We start from the raw sequence: 18523 nt of genomic DNA, 5'->3' as shown, positions 1-18523 counted from the left end.
ACTCCAGACTCACAGAATCTTTAAAAGATCGACGAGGTTGTTTTGTCAGGGTGTAAATACCAGGAATGTCATTCCTGGAGGACCAGTATTGACTGAATGCTGGAAGAAGTCCAGGTAAGACCTGTGAGGCAGTGTGCCAGACCTCATGGATAGCAGCCCCCTTCTAAGGATGTTGTGTTTTATGAGCAAGAGGAAAGCTCAGAGATGATGGTGGGAATAAAAAGGCACTAATCTCATAAAAAGTTTTTAAACCCTCGTCTCATTCTATTCTCAGATGAAGATACGAACATCAAGGAGAACTGATGGTAAGTTTTGAAAGATTTTGCATTAAATTTTATTTCCCCATTTGTCACAACTAGCTCCTAGTTACTTAAATGCACTCCTAGAAAAATGCACTATGGAAACCAGCCATATTAGTTAAATTAGATGGTTTGTAACTGAAGGCTCATGTAAAAATGGTGCTTGCTCCAGATTAGCCCATGTGAAAAAATGTTGCTACTCTAGGTAAGAAAGTAAGTCTGCTCAAGAGAAATTAAATATTGTACTCACAACTTATTTAAACCTTCCTTGGAGAAAACTTAACTGTCCTCTAGTAATGGATAGTGCTACTTTAATCTTCCATGATGATGACATTCCTGCTTCTCACCCAGCGTTACAAAACCACAGATTACCATGATGCTACTCTAGCATGTGTTTTGCTGGGCTGGATACAGTCTGTGGAGTCTGAGGGGGAGAGAGAGCTTGTGGGCAAGAGGAGGGGTCTGTTTGGACACTTTCTCAGAAGGTGGAATTAGGATAATTTCCTTCCCTCTTATGTCCTTCAAGTATAGGTCTTCCTTGCAGATGCGGTTCACTTCAAGAGCGTGCTGGTTCTCCAGTGCAGCAGCTGCGCTGCACCAGCACAGTCAGCATGCTCTACCGGTAGGTGTTTTGATAAAGAGGTGGAAAGGAAAAGTGAGAGGAACCCAGTATATCTCAAGCACTTCCTCCCCCCCTTTATTGGAATAGAAAGGCCTGTAGAGCTAACACCCACATGCTAACAGAGTAGGAGCTAAAACATGCTGGACCAATGCTACTGATATCTGTTACTGTAGACATCATGGTAGCACAGTGCGTGGATGGCTGTAAGTGCAGCATTATTATTGCTCTGCTGCATTGTCTGTTGTGTCTCTGTGCATAGAAATACTGGGAACATCCACAATTGCATTTTTGTTTGGATCAGGAGTTCACTTTAAGATGGATGGCTTGTTTGTCCCTGCTTCCATGTTTTGGTTTCCCCTTGCAAAAGATCATGAAAGCACATGAACTGAAGTCCTGTAGTCTGAAACATAACTGGAAGAAGCCCTCCAGCAGCTAGTTGGTGTTTAGCCTATAGGAAGAAACTAGAGTAACTGTGAAATAAAATCTCCCCAGGACATATGTAATCTGAATGTTGGGTCCTTAACACCAGCCGTATCCCTTTTTATGTCCTCTCCTATCCTCTCCTATTGGGTTGCTCTACTTGCTACCATTCAATTGCATTGTGGTTAATTAATGTTTCTAGCTATTACCAGGACTGTTTATCAGAAGATAATTTGGTTTGCCCACTTTTCCTGATTTATGATTTATTAACCAATATTTTGTTGTTTCTAACTTGTCTTTTCCCCTTAATTTTGTCTTCTACTTATTTCTTTGGTTAAGGGGAATCAAGTCAGGATACAAATTCAAAAATTCCTGGTCATTGCGTGACTGCAGGTAAGTGAAAGTTGTGTCTTATGAAAAGGCCAATCTGTGAAAATAATCAATTGCTTCTCCACAGTTAATATGATTTCCTGTAGCCTTGCAAAATCAAGGTTTTGCTTCTGAGCATACTTCCTGACCTGATACACCCTTCATTTTCTGCATCAATGTGCAATGATCATTTGGTTATAACAATTAAGCTGGGGATTATCTCCATCAATCTTCATAATAATCTTCTATTATATTTCAACAAATGAAATGAGAAATAAAACAGGGTTGCTCTAGTAGTAGCACTGTCCAAATGCCTTTTAGAATTGTAAGTTTCACAATGTGTGCTAATAACTATTAACTGCCTACAAATGTTAAGGAACGAGTATTTAAAAACAGAATGCACTTGTTTCAGCTGAAAAAACTTTGAAACGGAGAAAAAATCCCTCATAAAGGTGCCAAAAATAATTTCAGTGTTATAATCTTGCTATAAAAGGATTAGGAAAGGTGACTTAATTGAATACTTTCTAGAGGCATATCTTAGTCTTTACCTACCCTGGAATAAAATTTATCATAGGAGTGAGAAATAGCTACAGCCCAGGCAATACAGATACAGGTAGCATGAACACAGAGTCTTTCTCTGGAGAGATGACAATGCTACAGCCACTGTTACATTGTTCTCTAATCAAACTGGCTCAAGACTGCATGGAATCCGTAAAACATTATTTTCTTAAGTAGAAGGCTTATTTGTATTACCTAACAAAATTAACCACAGCTGAAATTTCACATTCTAATAGCCTTAAATACTTCTTCGTTTGTCTCTATTAGGTATTTATTGGGTAGCTTGTCATGTTCACTGGGGAAGGATTAAAAGGTATTACACATGGTGATAAGAGATTTTCTTCTGGATCAGAGATCACTAGGACTTTCTAGGCTCTGAAATACAGAACCTATTGATACTTCTATGAACTTGGATATCCTATCTTTTACAGTGTAGTAATTATGCTCATGTCAAAAAAACACATTGTATGCTGAAGCCATTAAACAGCCAGAATGCTCTCTGGTAAGAGCACACATTCTTAGGGAAGAAATTGCCTTTTGAAAATAAATGTCCATCAAACTTGAGAAAGCTGTCCATTACTTTGCATTCTTCAAGGAAGTGATTGACAAATATTTTCAGCTTCACTTCCCATTGCACCACTTAATAAGCTTGCACTTGGTTGCTCACCGCTTTTGTAGAAGTGTAGCACCTGATTAGGCTCAGGCTCTTTACTCACATGGTTCCAAAGAGGCAGCAAACACCAAGTTTATGAAGGGCAAAACTTCTCTGCTTGTCACTTTTTTCTCTCTTCTTATATATATATATATAATTTTATATATATATATATAAAATATAAAATATAATCCAAATAGAAGTCCAAATATAAAATATATTATATATATATATATAATTTATAGAATATATATAGAGAGAATTTCTCTCTTACTGACTTCTTGAAACAAAATGTGTTTGCCCCCGTATTATGCAAAAGTGGGGATAATAAATAAATGAAAGTGATTCCTCTTCACATTGAACAAATAACTTGGTGCTAAAAGGGGTAGTAAAATTAACTTTTGGAATTGTTTAAGGATTGTGGTTTTTAAGTTAGATTCAAAGCTACTTTTAAACCTTTGTTCTTTGCCTATTAAGTCTTTGAAGGACATTTCATGGAGATGATATTCAGATGGGTTACTTTAAAAAGAAGAAAGTGAAGGTACCAGGAATGAGTGAGTTGGAAACTTTGCACCAGGGCTGTCAGGAGGACCTTTAGCATTAATCTTGGGTTCTCGGGCAGGTGTTGGTGTGGACCCATAGCTTTTGGATTATGGCTTCAGAGCAAGTTGTGGGTGAGGGCTTCATATCTCTCTGGTCTTGGTAATGGGAAAATACAGAGAAAGGACATAATCTAGGTAGAATGCCTGAGATACTGATTGACACTGTGCATGTTGTTGGCAGGAACTGAGCACATTTCCCTAATGGTCCTTCACCCTGGCTTGAGGCTTCCTCGTCGCTGAACTAGAAGTATTGTAAGGGAAGATTTAAGACACCAGACAGGGTATTGTGCTGGTTATACCTTCAGACTGTGTGTTATTGCTGCTATCTCTCTACCCTGAGACTCAATGAGTGGCAATGGGAATATGTTGTACCTCACTACTGGCTTATTGAAATGGCAGAGGACTGAGCTTGAGCCACTGGTGGGAGCAAGTTAAATCATGACAGTGAGCTCTGATCTTCTATAACTGAAGAGTAGATACTACTCCAGATGGATGGGGCAGGAACAGGCTTAGTTACTGCTGCAGCTAACTCCAAAAGCATTCATCTGGGGGAGCCTTGAGTGTTAATTCATGAGCAGAATAGTATCATTTTAATAACAAACCATTAAAAACACTTCTTGCCAGTTTTCCCATTTCATTCCCTGAAAGGATTCTGTACTCATCCACATGCATATACTTTCTGAAGACTTTCTCCATTTAATGACTATGTTCCACTTCATTCAAAGATTAATGGCAGCACAATTATTAATTGCAAATTTATAGCCTTTTGCCAAGGTGGGGAGAGTGTAACTTCGCATAAACATTAGCTCCAGATGAAATGCCATGTTCAAGGTCTCAGCTGTGAAGCTGTGCTTCTAATTAATTTTCACATTTTCCATTCATTCAGAGAGATATCTCAAGAATCTGCAAACATTCATTTAATCTCTATAGGCCAGATCCTGCTTTCATCCTCCAAGTGACTGCACTGATAGTTTGTTTGCATGATGACTACATATTTTTGCTGATAGGCACAATAGTGTCAAAGGCTTTTGAAGACACTAGGGACCATTTCCACCCACCGCCTGGCCTGAGGTTTTGACTGCGAAAACTTTCAGCCTAAGGAGCTGAAAGTAGGAAAGGAAGGAATATGTTGTGGAAAGAAATAACCATCTAGAAAAGTTCATGTTGAGACTGTCCATGGGTTTATATGGTTAGCTATTTCAGTGCTCATTGCAGAAGCTGCTTCAGAAGAAAAATCTGTCTACTCTCATACCATTTTTCCACAGTGATCAATGTTTTTGAGATGTTCTTCAACAAATTGAAATGATATATTTTTGAAGTTGCACATTGCAGGGTTTTCTTTTCCAGCCCTGGGATTTTCTTTTTCTTGGCAGTACTCCCATCTGTTGGAATTGTTCCAATTTTCCATGACTTATTATTTAAAAATAATAATAAAAAATTACAAAAGCTAATGAATTGGAGAGCCCTTCAGCTAAACAGTTCTAGGCTTTGTGGGGTAAGGGTAAGTTTGCCAGACCTGTTGATTTTTTATGCCTACCTTTAATCATGGCAGATGTGGCCTATTTTAAAAAACTTTTTTCATTGTTTTGTATTATATAGAATAGATGCATTCTCTTACGATAATTATCATTAGAAATATTCAGTAGATATTTATATTTTATAACTTATCTCCAGTGTTATTTATGATTTTTCCTGTATCTTGAAATGTATTTAATCCATGGTCAGGCACTTCTTGTTCTTATTAAAAATTCCATCTTGTTGTCCTTAATTATTTTGCCTATTGAGATCGCACTGAGTTTATAAATTGCTTTAACAAGTTGCTACCACTTTTTAACTACTTCTTTTTAACTACTTCAATTTTCTCTATATTTTCATATTCATTTTCTCTATATTTTTGTAACTAGGTCTCCTTTTCAGTAGGATACTTTTTACAGGCAACACATTTTTCCCCTCATCTATAAAAATGGTGGTTTGGGACATTTCCAGTAGGCTATGAATAATTCCAAGTTTATAACTCTTGAAATTTTCTAGTAGTTCTGCTAGCAACTGTTCGAAGTTGAGGAAGAAAGGGCTTTTTCATGTTCTCCTTGGGATATATATTATGGTTGTTTTTTTATTCTGTATACACAGTATAGATTTGTGTCGATTATGATTTTTCATCATGAATCATGAATGAAGGCCAATTTTAGTTAACGCTTACAACACACACACACACAGCCCCATTAAAGTGAAAATCAGTTTTAAATCATCATCTAGTAAACAAAATAGGTCCTTTTGGTAATAAATAAATAAATCCTGTTTCTTTTTTCTTTTCATTTTTCTTTTTTAATCTCTAAAACTGAGTTTTAGCTTTTAGAAATGTGCTGCAAAAATCTGCCAGCTTAAACTCAGTTGAGATGTTCTTTCTGTGAGTTGCAAGGGAATTTAAGGAATAGTTTGTTTAGTTCTCTGGTGGGATATTCTTATCTGGGAAAAGCTCACCCACCTCTTAATTTTATTTTAATCAGTTGCACATTTAGTCCTTGAGCATTTTAATTTTTTTAATCTGACTCAAATTAAGCTGATAACTGCTCAGTATAATGGGCCCCAGCTTGCAAAATTGCATTGGAAAATGGGGATACCATGTGCCAACTCAGTAAAATGTTTTGTTAGTTTGGTTTTAAGTGTGTGGTCTCTGGAAATACAGCATCTTAAAGATAATGGTCTCTCTGACATATTTATGAATTGTAATCAAGCTATGAAAAATAAAACAATGGAACTCATGGTGCCTGTGACACGCAATGTCAGGCAAATTCCATTTTGGTTCTCTCTCCACTGTAGCTTGAGTAGTCCATATGTCAAGCCTTTGCATAACTCCTAGATGGGCCTGAAAAATGTTTCTCTTACAATTTCACAAATGAAGTTCTTTACAATTGGTACTACATTCCACTAAAATTAAATAATGGAAAAAGTTATGGAATGTGCTTGAAATTTAATTTACGTGTAGCAATATGCTGGTGGTAGTTGGATGTATCTGGGCAGAAGTTCCATTTCCCCTGAATCCAGTCTGATACGGAGGTCAATATATTGTAGATGGCTCTGTGGTACTGGTCTCAGCTTTGTGTGGCATGTTTTCAGCATGCCACAACCTTCAAAACTCTGGTAGTGGGCAGAAGTTAAGGCTAGCCTAGGACTTAGTACTTCTGTGCCTTTTTCTTTCTATTTTTTTTTCTTTCATAACTGTTTACAGCCTCATCCCTTTGGTTTGCTAACATGAATTTGCCTTGCTTTTTAAGTATCTCAGAAAGAAGCCTAAGAGGCACAAGGGCCCCCTATTTTCTTCAAAACAATAGATTCAAATAAATAAGAGTTTTAAAAAAAATAATAATAAAAAAAAAAAATCAGGATGTTGGCAATCCCACATGAATTTGGCCATCCCAGAGGCTGGAATCTGTTTCCTTGACATGTTTCAAGAACGAGGGGAAGGCTCATAGCATAACATGCCAAAGGGTGGTGGTTGGGATGTTACATAGTACATTCCCTGGCATGCAACAGAGCATGGCAACTGCAAAAGCAACCTCATCATTGTAGAAGGAAGTTAAAAATAATAAAGAAGTGATGAAAGGTAGAAGACCAAGACCCTTCCCAGATATACACAGATACATGTATATATGTCTATCTACATATGTGTATGTATGTGCATATATGCATTTATATGCAAACATGTTTATATACATACACATATATTTGCAATATTACAAAGATCTGTTTCTTTGTGCTTAAATTTACCACGTTACATAAGCATGACATACATTTTGTGTGGCTGGACTGTTGTTGCTCTGTCTTCATCCTTTCTTTCTTTGAATTAAGTTAAATATTGGCCTTCTGTCCTTTACAATCTTAAAACCAGCCCAAGCTCCTTAAAACCTTCTTCCTAGACTTACGTCAATTGTCCCTAGGTGTAAGATGAATGTTTATAAGCTATGGCAAAAGTGGGCACAAGTTCTGTTTGCTTTCTTTTCATAGCAGTCAGATCCTCACAGCCTCCTGAAGTGTCTAGGTGCACAAGAGGTTGTTCTGCCCTGCAAAATGCCAGGTAAATGAAGTCATTTTCATTTGTGCTTTAGTGAAGGCTGGCAGCATCTATCCAAGGTTTTTACACAGCTTTCAGAGTAAAGACAAGATTGAAATAAAAGTTTGCCTTTCTTGTTCTCCTGGTACTAGAACAGCTCTTGGAGATAGAAAGGAGCTTTAAAAGAGAACACAGAAGGGTGTCTGCCTCTGAGACCAGATAATGATTTGTATATGAAAGCTTTCTGCTCCTAGGTCATGTATGCAGCCCTTTTGGATGCAATCATGCAGAAGTCTATAGAAGAAGCTGAGTAACAGTAAAATAATAATAATAATAATAATAATAATAATAAAAAGAAACATTTCATAGAATCATAGAATATTCTGAGTTGGAAGGGACCCATAAGGATCATCAAGTCCAACTCCTTGCACCGCACAGGTCTACCCAAAAGTTTAGACCATGAGTCTTAGTGCACAGTCCAAATGTTTCTTAAATTCATACAGGCTTGGTGCAGTGACTACTTCACTGGGGAGCCTGTTCCAGTGTGCAACCACCCTCTCAGTAAAAAATCTCCTCCTGATATCTAGTCTGAACTTCCCCTGCCTCAGCTTCACCCTGTTCCCGTGGGTCCTATCACTGGTGTTTATGGAGAATAGGTTACCCGCCTCTCCACAATCCCTCGCGAGGAAGTTGTAGACCGTGATGAGGTTCCCCCCTCAGCCTCCTCTTCTCTAGGCTGAACAGGCCCAGTGACCTCAGCTGCTCTTCATAAGTCATCCCCTCCAGGCCCTTCACCATCTTCGTCACCCTCCTCTGGACACTCTCCAACAGTTGAATGTCCTTTTTTGTACTGTGGTGCCCAGAACTGCACACAGTACTTGAGGTGAGGCCGCACCAGCACAGAGTAGAGTGGGACGATCATTTCACTTGCCCTACTAGCGATGCTGTGCTTGATGCACCCCAGGATACGGTTGGCCTTCCTGGCTGCCAGGGCACACTGCTGGCTCATATTCAACTTGCTGTCAACCACGACCCCCAGATCCCTCTCTGCAGGGCTGCACTGCAGCATCTCGTTGCCCAGTCTGTACGGCCAGGGTTGCCTCATCCCAGGTGCAGGACCCAGCACTTGCTTTTGTTAAACTTGATGCAGTTGGTGATTGCCCAACTCTCCAACCTGTCTATTCATTGACCTGGAAATTGGGGGAAAAAAAAGTTTAAAGAAAAAAAAACCTTTTTGTTAATCATTATTGTTTTCTTGTGCTCTTTTACTTTTTTTCACTCAATGAGTTGTTTTCCCTCTCTTCTGCTGTTGTAGATTGGGGCTTCTGCTTGCCGTGGGACTTGTGTGTGCATCTGTTTGAAACATCTTGTCTTATTTTGGATGCCTGGCTTGCTCTGTAGCAGAACCATGTGGCAAGATGCCTCTCACCTCAGATGTCCAAGGAACCCTGTTGTCCTGTGACAAAACAGAGCTGGGCTCTTTTACTGAAGCTGATGACTAGCAAGCCAAACTTGGGAAGCTCTAAGAAATTGAGTCCCTAGCTAACAGATCCATACCTGCAACTATAATGTCAACATGTGACCATGATTGTGAAAAAAGCTGCATAGATTTCTGCTCCTGGAAGCTTTATCACCAGGCAACTGACAGAGACTAGGGAGGAAAAAAAAAAAAGGGGGGGGGGGGGGGGGACATTTAAGAAAAACTTCAAGGATTTAGGTACTTTTCCAGATGCAAACCGGAGGTCCTATCACGACAACTTCAGTAGGAGGTAAGATCTTGATGATTGTTTTAGGTTTTGTATTGCTCCCTGTTCTGGAAATGCAATTTTTTATTGGAGATGGTTGGTATTTAAAAGGATTTTCTGAAAGGGCTAGCAGTGGCTGCTGATGTTATCTGAATCTCTTCCCTTTAGGACAGCAAGCTGATGGACGGGTTGGGTTAGTAGTTGCAGCTTGACATTAAAAATCAGTTGTGTGCATGTGCAATCCTTTAATACGGTATGGTGTAACACAGACGAGGCATAGATACCTGCTCTCTGTATGTGCTAGGGAGGCAGTAAATATCAGCAAGGGGCCAGGCAAAATGCTGAACACTGAAATCTGCTCAGCCACCACGTCTGCCTGGCCCTGCATATTGCAGCTGCTGGTTTGGGAGTGGTGCTTTCGAGAGCTGTTGCTGTCCTCTCCTGTGCACATGCTCTCTATGGTCTCCACCAAGCAAAGATGGAGAAGAAGGTGGTTTTCCTGTGAGACAGCAATGTGATACATTCCTCTAAGTCCGTTCAACCCTCCGCTGAGGGAATATTTCTTTCTCAGAGCTGCCATCAGAAAGCCAGAGTTTTTTTGTTCAGTTTACAGGCGGTAGGCCCATAGTATCAATTATCCAGCGTTTTTGGTGGAGTAGTGCCAAAGTTGTGCATCTCAGTTTATGTGGGATTGACCAGCTTTCACATCTCTATTACTCTGTGATTTTGACTCTTGTTTTGCTCTGAAAATTTTAGGCCAGCATGCACAAGAAAGATGACAGCTGCACCAGTGTCTGTCACTAAAGTCTGAGAAGTGGAATAGTTTGTTGATGTCAGCAGGGTTATTTTCTATTTCTCAACTATGTGAGAGAAAAGTCAGATCAATTATGCATCTCACTCCTACATAACTAATCATAGAATCATAAATGGATGGACAAGGGTATTTTTCAGCTGACATCTAGTATGATAAATAAGTCAAGATGAAGAGATTATTTTCTTCAGTTTGCTTTTTTCATGTAATGTATAATAAGTAGGTGAATTGGTGAAATATAATGTGTGACAGATAACAAATAAGTCACAAACTTTATACTTTTGAATGGATGCCCTGATGTGGGGGACTACACATGTGCTCTTGTACATAATTTGCCATGTCTGATTTCACCTCGACATTGAAGTTGTACTTTGAACTGATTTCCACAGATGGAAAGTCAGATTTCCTAGGATTGTAGTAATTTTTACAGCCCTAAAATTCTTGTATTAGGAATGCAACCATGCATTGAGTTTCTTAGTGAATTTTAAAAGTAAATTTAACGTATTTACTTTTTTCAAGGAATAAGACTTCATTAGGAATTATGATATTAATAGGTAACTCCTAAATAGCTCAGCACTGCTTTGCTTTTCTGCATTGTGCAAACCAGCCTCTCAGTCATTGTGACTGTAATATCAAGGTGGCAGCAGAGGCAAGTCTTTGCTTCATTGCAGAGTAATTTAAGTGCAACAGCCAGGTGTGATATTTGAAGTGGTGGCTCATAGTAACATGGTTCCCACAAGGGAACAATCTAGTTCCTTTCAGAAAAGCTTGCATGACCAATAGCCTCGCTCAAGTACAGAATGATATCTCATAGTCCCTTAGTCCTTGTCTTTTAGGTACATCACAAGCGATGATGAAGGAAGGTAAGGATTTTTTTTCTGGTGTAGTCCATGAGTCTGTGATGTTTTGTGGTATGGATCCATAGTCATGGATTAGCCAAGCCCTTTTTATTTGTTGGTTTTTAAATGTCACCTTCTCAAAGCACTAACAGATTGATTCTAATGAAGGCTAGATCTTCTCTTTTTTGTTCTCTTAAATTGTTCTTTGATACGATCTTCAACAGCTCCCTCCACTGACTTTTTATAAGGATATATAAAATAATAAAAACAATAGTATATCATTAAAAAAAAAAAAAACATATGTAGTATCTTTTTAATTAACCTGAAAAAGAATGTAATAATAGCTTGCAGACACAGGATGTAATTTTTATACGAGTTTATGAATTCCAAAAAATCACTCTCTTTTTTTTTTTTTTTTTTTTCAACTCCATAAGTTTAAAAATAAATATTTGTCTGATAGCAAAACACAGTGCTAAGGATTTCAAAGTTTCCAATATGTCTATATTTGCCAGCCAATATTAAAACAAGCTTCCTGTACTCATAAGATTTAATTTAATACAGCCATTGCTTCTGGTGTTCACTTTCTGTGAAACATACAGGAAGGATACAAAATAATGACTCAGCAAAAAGTAATACTTGAAGCAAAAGATGCACTTAGATCACTTAAATTTAAATGGGGATATGTCTCCCACTGGTAGCTCTAGTGCTTTGAATTCTGGAAATATTATTAAGGCTGGCACAAACCTCTGTTTCATCACAACCATGTCACAACGTGTTATGTGATATCTGTGTTATTATTCATGTGGTAAATTGGAACTGTCTTATATATGATAAGATACTGTCCATCAAAACAAAATTTATGGAATTCTTCTCTTACTTTCTGTTTTTATCTTATTTGTAAATGTTAATTTCTTTTAAAGGACCAAAAATATAGTAAAAGTTCATTAGAACTATAACCTTTGAATTAACTAAGTTGAATTTACTTATTGTTACTGAAGTCATATAGAATATTTTTTATTGTTGATTAGCTAAAAAAAAATTAAGAAAAATAAGTACCAATATTTTGAAACACATATGTGGAGCTTACAAGCAGTCTGACTACTTTTGCACTGCCGCTAGATGTCTGAATTTATTTTGAATATCTTACTTGTTTTCATTATTCTTGCTCCCATTTGGTCAGTAAAGAGGGGGAACTCCTAGCCTAACAGTACTGGTCCTACTGACAAGGGACTTGAGAGAAGTCATCCTTCACACCACCCAGGGATGTCTTTGGACAGGGTCGTATTCTCAGTTTGTGATGCATGAAATTGTGCTCCACATCCTGGGGACCTTGTTCTCAGCTAGCATTGACTTAGGATATTTGAGATAGGCCTTGGATTTTTGCTCAGTATAACCAAGGTTAGGCCTGAATTAATTGTTCCTCTTTCTTGGTGTCCTATGTGAGTTTCAATTTCATTAACATCAAAAGTCATTTAGGCTGCCCCAAGGCATATAGAAAAATTGCTACACATTGGCTGACGTGGTGTGAAACCTACAGAATAATCTTGTTTTTCTGAGTCAGCAGCTGGAAGTGCCATAAAGTATGCTATCTATACACTATGCCTAGACAATAGCCCACCTTTCACTCTAAGGGCAAACCATTGGACAGTGCTTTGCAGGATGACAGTGCTATCACTTTTTTACTCTAATATGAAGCTACCCAGAGTCAGCAAATTATTGTCAGAATTTTCTGGTGTTTTTGGAAAGCACAAGTTTAGACACAAGTCAAGGTGAATGATCTTCATATTGATTCTTCATTTATGACTCCACTGTCACAAGCTGATCCACTTTGTTGTTTAATTGAACCAGGATTTCATCATGCCTCATATTTTAATTAACTTGGTATGCTTTATTTACTGTGTTTTGTTAGCCTTCCAACTTCGGAAATGTTTTAAAAGCAGATGTGATTGAATTGTTTTAACAACAGTCATCTAAAGATGAGGTAAAAACAGATGTGCGTATGGAGATATCATCTGTTATTTAATCAGGTAGTATAATTGGAAATGGTAGACAGATTTTCCGACACACTAGACTTCCTCAGATCTGAAACAGAATTAGCAGACTTCAGAGTGAAACGCAAAATGAAAGCAGTCGCTCAGATATGTACCAGCAAAACTACCTCTGAAAGAAAAGGTAGCTGATATGTGTAGAATAGAGAAAAGTGATAAGGTAGTTATCTCTATAAGGAAAGGAAAGAAAAAAATAATGTATTGCCTGTCGAACATAGAGATGTTAGTGGAAGGGAAAGAAAATTGTATTGTGCCATGGAATCAGTATCTCTATCAAATCCATTTTTTAGTGACCAGCAGAGTTTAAAATGTTAGCTCCAGTCTCATCTTCAGAAGGCATTTTGAAGATCCTCTTTACAGATCAAGACTGAAAGATCCTAAGTGGCATGTTTGTGTAAAGTATGCTTTGTATAAAATGGGGTTTTTATATTTGTTTCAAGAGTCTGTCACAGAGATGAATTGCAAAAACATTATTCAGTAGTTCTAGTCCTCCAAGGGTTCCATGCTGAGTTCCATGGGATGGACTTCTGAGTTTGGAAAGGATCTTTTAAGTCAGATGTATGTTTGTGTTAGTTTGAGCTACAGGAGATAATGTAATGTATCTAATTAAACAGAATTTACACCTGTTACATTTTTGATAGCTCCCTCTCATCTGTGAGATGGCTATACTTCAGTGCTACTGCTATTGTGTGGAAATCCTGAAGTTTATGCTTAGTTTTTACTCTGAAATTCCCATGTGTTCTTCTGAAAACCTGAAGCAATCTACCACGGTGTGGCAGTGTATCATGAGTGGGCAGGAGAGTCCCCGAACACAAACTACCACCCCAGACATAAAACACCCTGGAGTGCTCTCCCTGTCTCAAACTAATCTTTTGATAAGAATAACTCTTTCTCAACCTCCTGAAATCATCTCATAGATGCAGCTAGCTATAGGCAACAAACCTGGCCGGTTGTTCTGCTAGGTTTCCTGCTCACCCTGTGTCTCTTGTCTCATAGCAATTTTGACTCCCTGAGCCTGGAGAAATTTCCAGTAAGTAGGACCTTCTTGCTGCTCAGGTGCACCCTGGGATCTTCTCCCTTCTAGAAGCTGTGCTGCTATGGTGTTAGCACTGTTACCAGCCCACCTTTTCTGGCCCCATACATGCAATGAACAATGGAAGAAACATATACACAGCTCTTTATTCCTGTGACATCAGGTGAATGACCTCAAGCTTAATAGGGTTGTTGGGTGCTGGTTAGTGAAAGGAAAAAAAAAAAAAAAAAAAAAAGGTTTTGCCCACCACCACTCATTTGGGATTGAGCTGTCAGGAAAGTGTGCTGACAATTCCATTATTTCTCATTTTTCTTATCCATAGGAATCTTCTTGGCCTGTACCTTTATTCAAGAATGTGTGCTCACCTTAAGCTAGTATCGTCCCTTGGACAGCATCCAACACTGGGTGTTTCAGAGAGTTGTGCGAAACACTGAGGGTTGATACTGCAGTGTGGTCCAGCCACTGCCGTGCAGGACAGATGTTATACCAAGACAATAGCCAAGAAACAGTGGCAGGGTATTTCCACATACAAGGGTGAAATGAGGCTGCTGAAGTAATTAAAAGGTTGTTTTAGTACTCTGGTAACCTCTAGAGAGTCTATTGCCATTTTCACATTAAATAAAGCACAATTAGGCCTGACATATTGTCCTTCCTTTAGAGCTCCTACCTGAGCTGAGGACAGGGAACAAATTAATCCCAGTTGGAGCCAGTTTAATTAAAGCATCTCAAAGGTGTTGTATTGCTTTGGATGTCTTGATTTTGTTATTATTTTTATTTATCACAAATGAATATTATTCTTGGTCTGCCTTTTGCCAGAAATAGGATTATTTAGTCAAAGTTTATATTCCTAAATTAAAGACTGAGATATTTTAATTTATTTTAACTCTATTACTATGTATAGACAATCTTAAGTGAGACTGTTACAAATACTTTCACACAAGACTTGCAAACATTTTCAGTCAGGCTTTTACAGTTCTGTTCCTTGGGAATCAGCTTATGATAAGAATGCCACACGTCGTATTTCTTGTTCTTTGAGGGTGTATTTTTTGCGATCATACCGGATTATTATTCCATTACTACATTACCAGTACTATTACCCATTCTTTAGTAAGTTAGGTTGATATTACAAAATTATTTTTGAAATATTTTCTACAATTTTGAAACTATGGAGACTTTACTAATGAGCTAATCACTTTGGCACACTCATGTAGGTTAATAATTCAACAGTGCATTAGTTATGCCCACATTAAAAGAATTTATTTTCTTTCATGCAGCAGAAAAGGCATACTCTGTCCAACTTGATACCTTTATATTTATTCTTGTCTTGATATTTATACGGTTACTGTCCAAGCACCTTGAAAATATGATTGTGTTACTTTAATAAAACTTAAGCACTTTTATTTCTATTTTATAGACTAAAAAGTGAAAAATTACACAGCCCCTGTCCATGGGTTCATACCAGATCTACTGATGTTTATCTGTGGCTTTGGCTGACTTTTTTTGCTACAGAACAAACAGCTTGAAACAGCTTTTGATCACAAGACACCAGCTGCCCTTCTCATTGAGTATATCAGGTAAGTTATTCACTTGCTGTACAAGGCAATGGCAGAACTTCACCATCTCTGAAGGACTAGGTCCCTTTTCAGGCTGCTGAATGTGCAGAGAGCACTGCTATATATATGAGGGGTTATCCCAGTACTTTTGGAGAGGACACCTATAAGCCCCCTCCGAAATTCTTGCAGAGTTTTCCCAGGGCTGTTGAAATTCTGTAGTCTGTCCTTCCTCAGTCAGACTTGGAACTACACAGGGACTGTGACTTTGAAGCTCATTCAAGTTCATTTTGTTTTGGTTTTGTTAAACCATAGTATTTCACAACTAGATTTGTTTTGAAAAAAAAAAAAAAAAAAAAAAAAAGGCACAACTGAACTATTAAAACAAGCCCAAGCATATTGTTTGACCAGAAACAAAATGTTTCATTCTGCATTAAAGTTCTAAGGTTTATGTCTACCTTGTTTTCAAAAAATATTATTTTGCCTCACCAACAAAATAGAAAAATCATAATTCTAAACACAAAATTACCAACCACAGCACTTTATTCAAAATATCAATATTTTGTGTTTAATATTTTAATTATTCAAAATATCAATATTTAAATAGCGTATTTTAATTGTGTTTTCCTACTTATCCTTTTCAGAAAATATTCTCTGGACTTTAGTTAAACTCATGAAATGTTTGGGTCTGCTCAGAACTGCACATTTTGGACAATTTTATTTGCCAAAATGCTTGAATTGCGTGAGTTGGTGAATCTTTTTCTTTGGCCCTGTCTGAACCCAGGAAGTGAATTCCTTTGCTTCTTTTGGTACCAATGATGAAAAAAAGCGATGGCAGTAATGCATACAAGTGTGATGGGACAGCAATGACCGATTTCTACAAACATGTAGAAATATCACGGTAACTTAGTAAATCCTATTTGCCTGTGTAAAACCACATGATGTTTAACGTTCTGATGCTATCAACTTATACATTTTCTCCTGGCCTTGAATTTATCTTTTTTTACTCTGAATTTGACAGGTTCTCAGCAGTGGTAGGAGGTAAGCATTTAATGAAGGGATTTTTGGTGTTCTCTGCTTTCCCACCCTCTGTTCTCCTTTCTGATTTTCTCAGAAACAATTTACTTTCACAATTTCTTCATAACGTATTCTGTACGCCCCTTGTTCTCCAGCATTTTTAGGAATTTGTGCTGTCTTCTTAATTGACCTGTCACTTATGGACTGTATCTGTAACTCTTAGGTGAATACTTGGTAGCTGTTCTGAATTCTGATGAGCAATGAAGAAAATTTCAAATCTGAAAAGTTTTCAAGACAATGAGATATCTACAGGCAAGGTACATTGTTATTATTCAGACTGGTTACTAAGCTGTCCTCACTCACCAAACATACATTGGGAAACCGATTTATTTATTTATTTATTTATTTATTTATTTTTAAAAAGATTCTTTAGGCATTTCAAGTGTAAGTTTAATTTGGTCAGCTCAATCTATTACATCAATGTGAAAAGATTAATTTAACTCTAATGCTAGCATAGGCAGCTACATCTGAGCTAAATTGAAATTGTATTATTCAAGGGCAAGATGCTATCATAAAATCCTTGTCTACCTCTTTGCTTAATTAGTTTTATAAATATTTATTTTTACAAAATGAAGATAATGGCATTGAAGATCTTAGTATTTTTTCACTCCTATGAAGTAGTAATCCAAGCTTATCTCTCACGAGAACAACTGTTTTCCTTCCTCCTTCTCATGCATCTTCACTTCAACTCAAGGCTTATAAGCAGATCATTATAAATGACTATGGACTTCGAAAGAATATATGTATGTGGGTGTAACTGCTTCTCAGAAGCTGAGAGCATGCTGTTTAGTAACAACATTTTGTGTCATTTCTACTTGGTACACATCTGTGACAAATTTTCTGACAAGCTTATGTTATTTTTAACTTAATGTTGCCCACAGCATCCACCATTATAGTATTCCTTGCCTGACCAAAGTTTTCAGTAGTAGAGAATTACAGAATCATAAAACAGCTTGGGTTGGAAGGAACCTTAAAGATCACCTATTTCCAACCCCATTGCCATGGGCAGGGATGCCACACACTAGACCAAGTTGCACAGGGTTTCTGTGAAATAAACATTGGGCTTTCAAATGTGTTCAGATTTAGTGAAACACCCATTGCTATCATTTCACCACCCTCGTGTTTCAGGACAGATGTATTACACCATTAAAGTAAGCTGTCCAGCAAAATACGAGCAACCTGAGGGTGTCTGGGCCCTGTTGCTGAGGAGGCCATGGAAATAGTCTATGTTCCCTAAAGCTCAGGAGGTTAGTTGCAGCTGATGGTCATTCCTAACAGGAAGGAAGAGCATGTCGCTCAAGCCATGGAATCATATGCAAGTCATCAATTAGAGTTACCCATACCTGAAAATGTGAGGAAACTGTGGTCTGGCTGCCACCACTCTGTGAGAACGTGCAGGGACTTATATTGAAGAAGCATCCCATAAGAAGGGGTAAGGTCTAGGAAAGCTCTATGGAACATGGCAAGAAAGTAAAGGACAAGCCCATGTTGAGCTGCCAGGTCTCATGGAGCTGCCTAGATTCTGTTTTCTAATGCTACTTATGATTTCTACTGCACTCAGAGCTTCAAAGCTGTGAAAGTTCAGTGGAGACATAGCTTTTTACTCCTTGGATGCCTTCAAAAAACTGTTCGCTTTGGAGTGTTTTAGATATTCTTACCACCATGCTAGGAGGACTGCCTTGCTGTTAGACAAGTACTCAGGAGTTGCTCTTAACTCAGATGAATACAAATAGAAGTTTATTTACAATGTCCAGAATAGACATAATTTAAAATATTGACAAAAGATGGATAAGGAGCAAAAAGGAAGCTGTTCTCTTAATCTCTTCACATGAAAAACAAACAAAAAA

General features: G+C 37.8%; 1 long non-coding RNA gene across 2 annotated transcripts; it reads left to right on the top strand.

Moving 5' to 3' along the window:
* The first annotated feature begins 490 nt into the window (after positions 1 to 490).
* On the top strand, positions 491 to 11844 carry LOC118160420. Of its 2 annotated transcripts, none has more exons than XR_004747483.1 (3): positions 491 to 921; positions 7531 to 7597; positions 8889 to 11844. It is a non-coding gene; the product is annotated as an uncharacterized LOC118160420 (long non-coding RNA). The 2 variants fall into 2 exon arrangements; XR_004747482.1 differs by lacking the exon at positions 491 to 921 and adding an exon at positions 4895 to 5023.
* Positions 11845 to 18523: the final 6679 nt, after the last annotated feature.

This window comes from Oxyura jamaicensis, chromosome 1, assembly GCF_011077185.1.
Source record: "Oxyura jamaicensis isolate SHBP4307 breed ruddy duck chromosome 1, BPBGC_Ojam_1.0, whole genome shotgun sequence".
Lineage (NCBI taxonomy): Eukaryota > Metazoa > Chordata > Aves > Anseriformes > Anatidae > Oxyura > Oxyura jamaicensis.
This window is presented reverse-complemented; position numbering and strand designations above follow the sequence as displayed.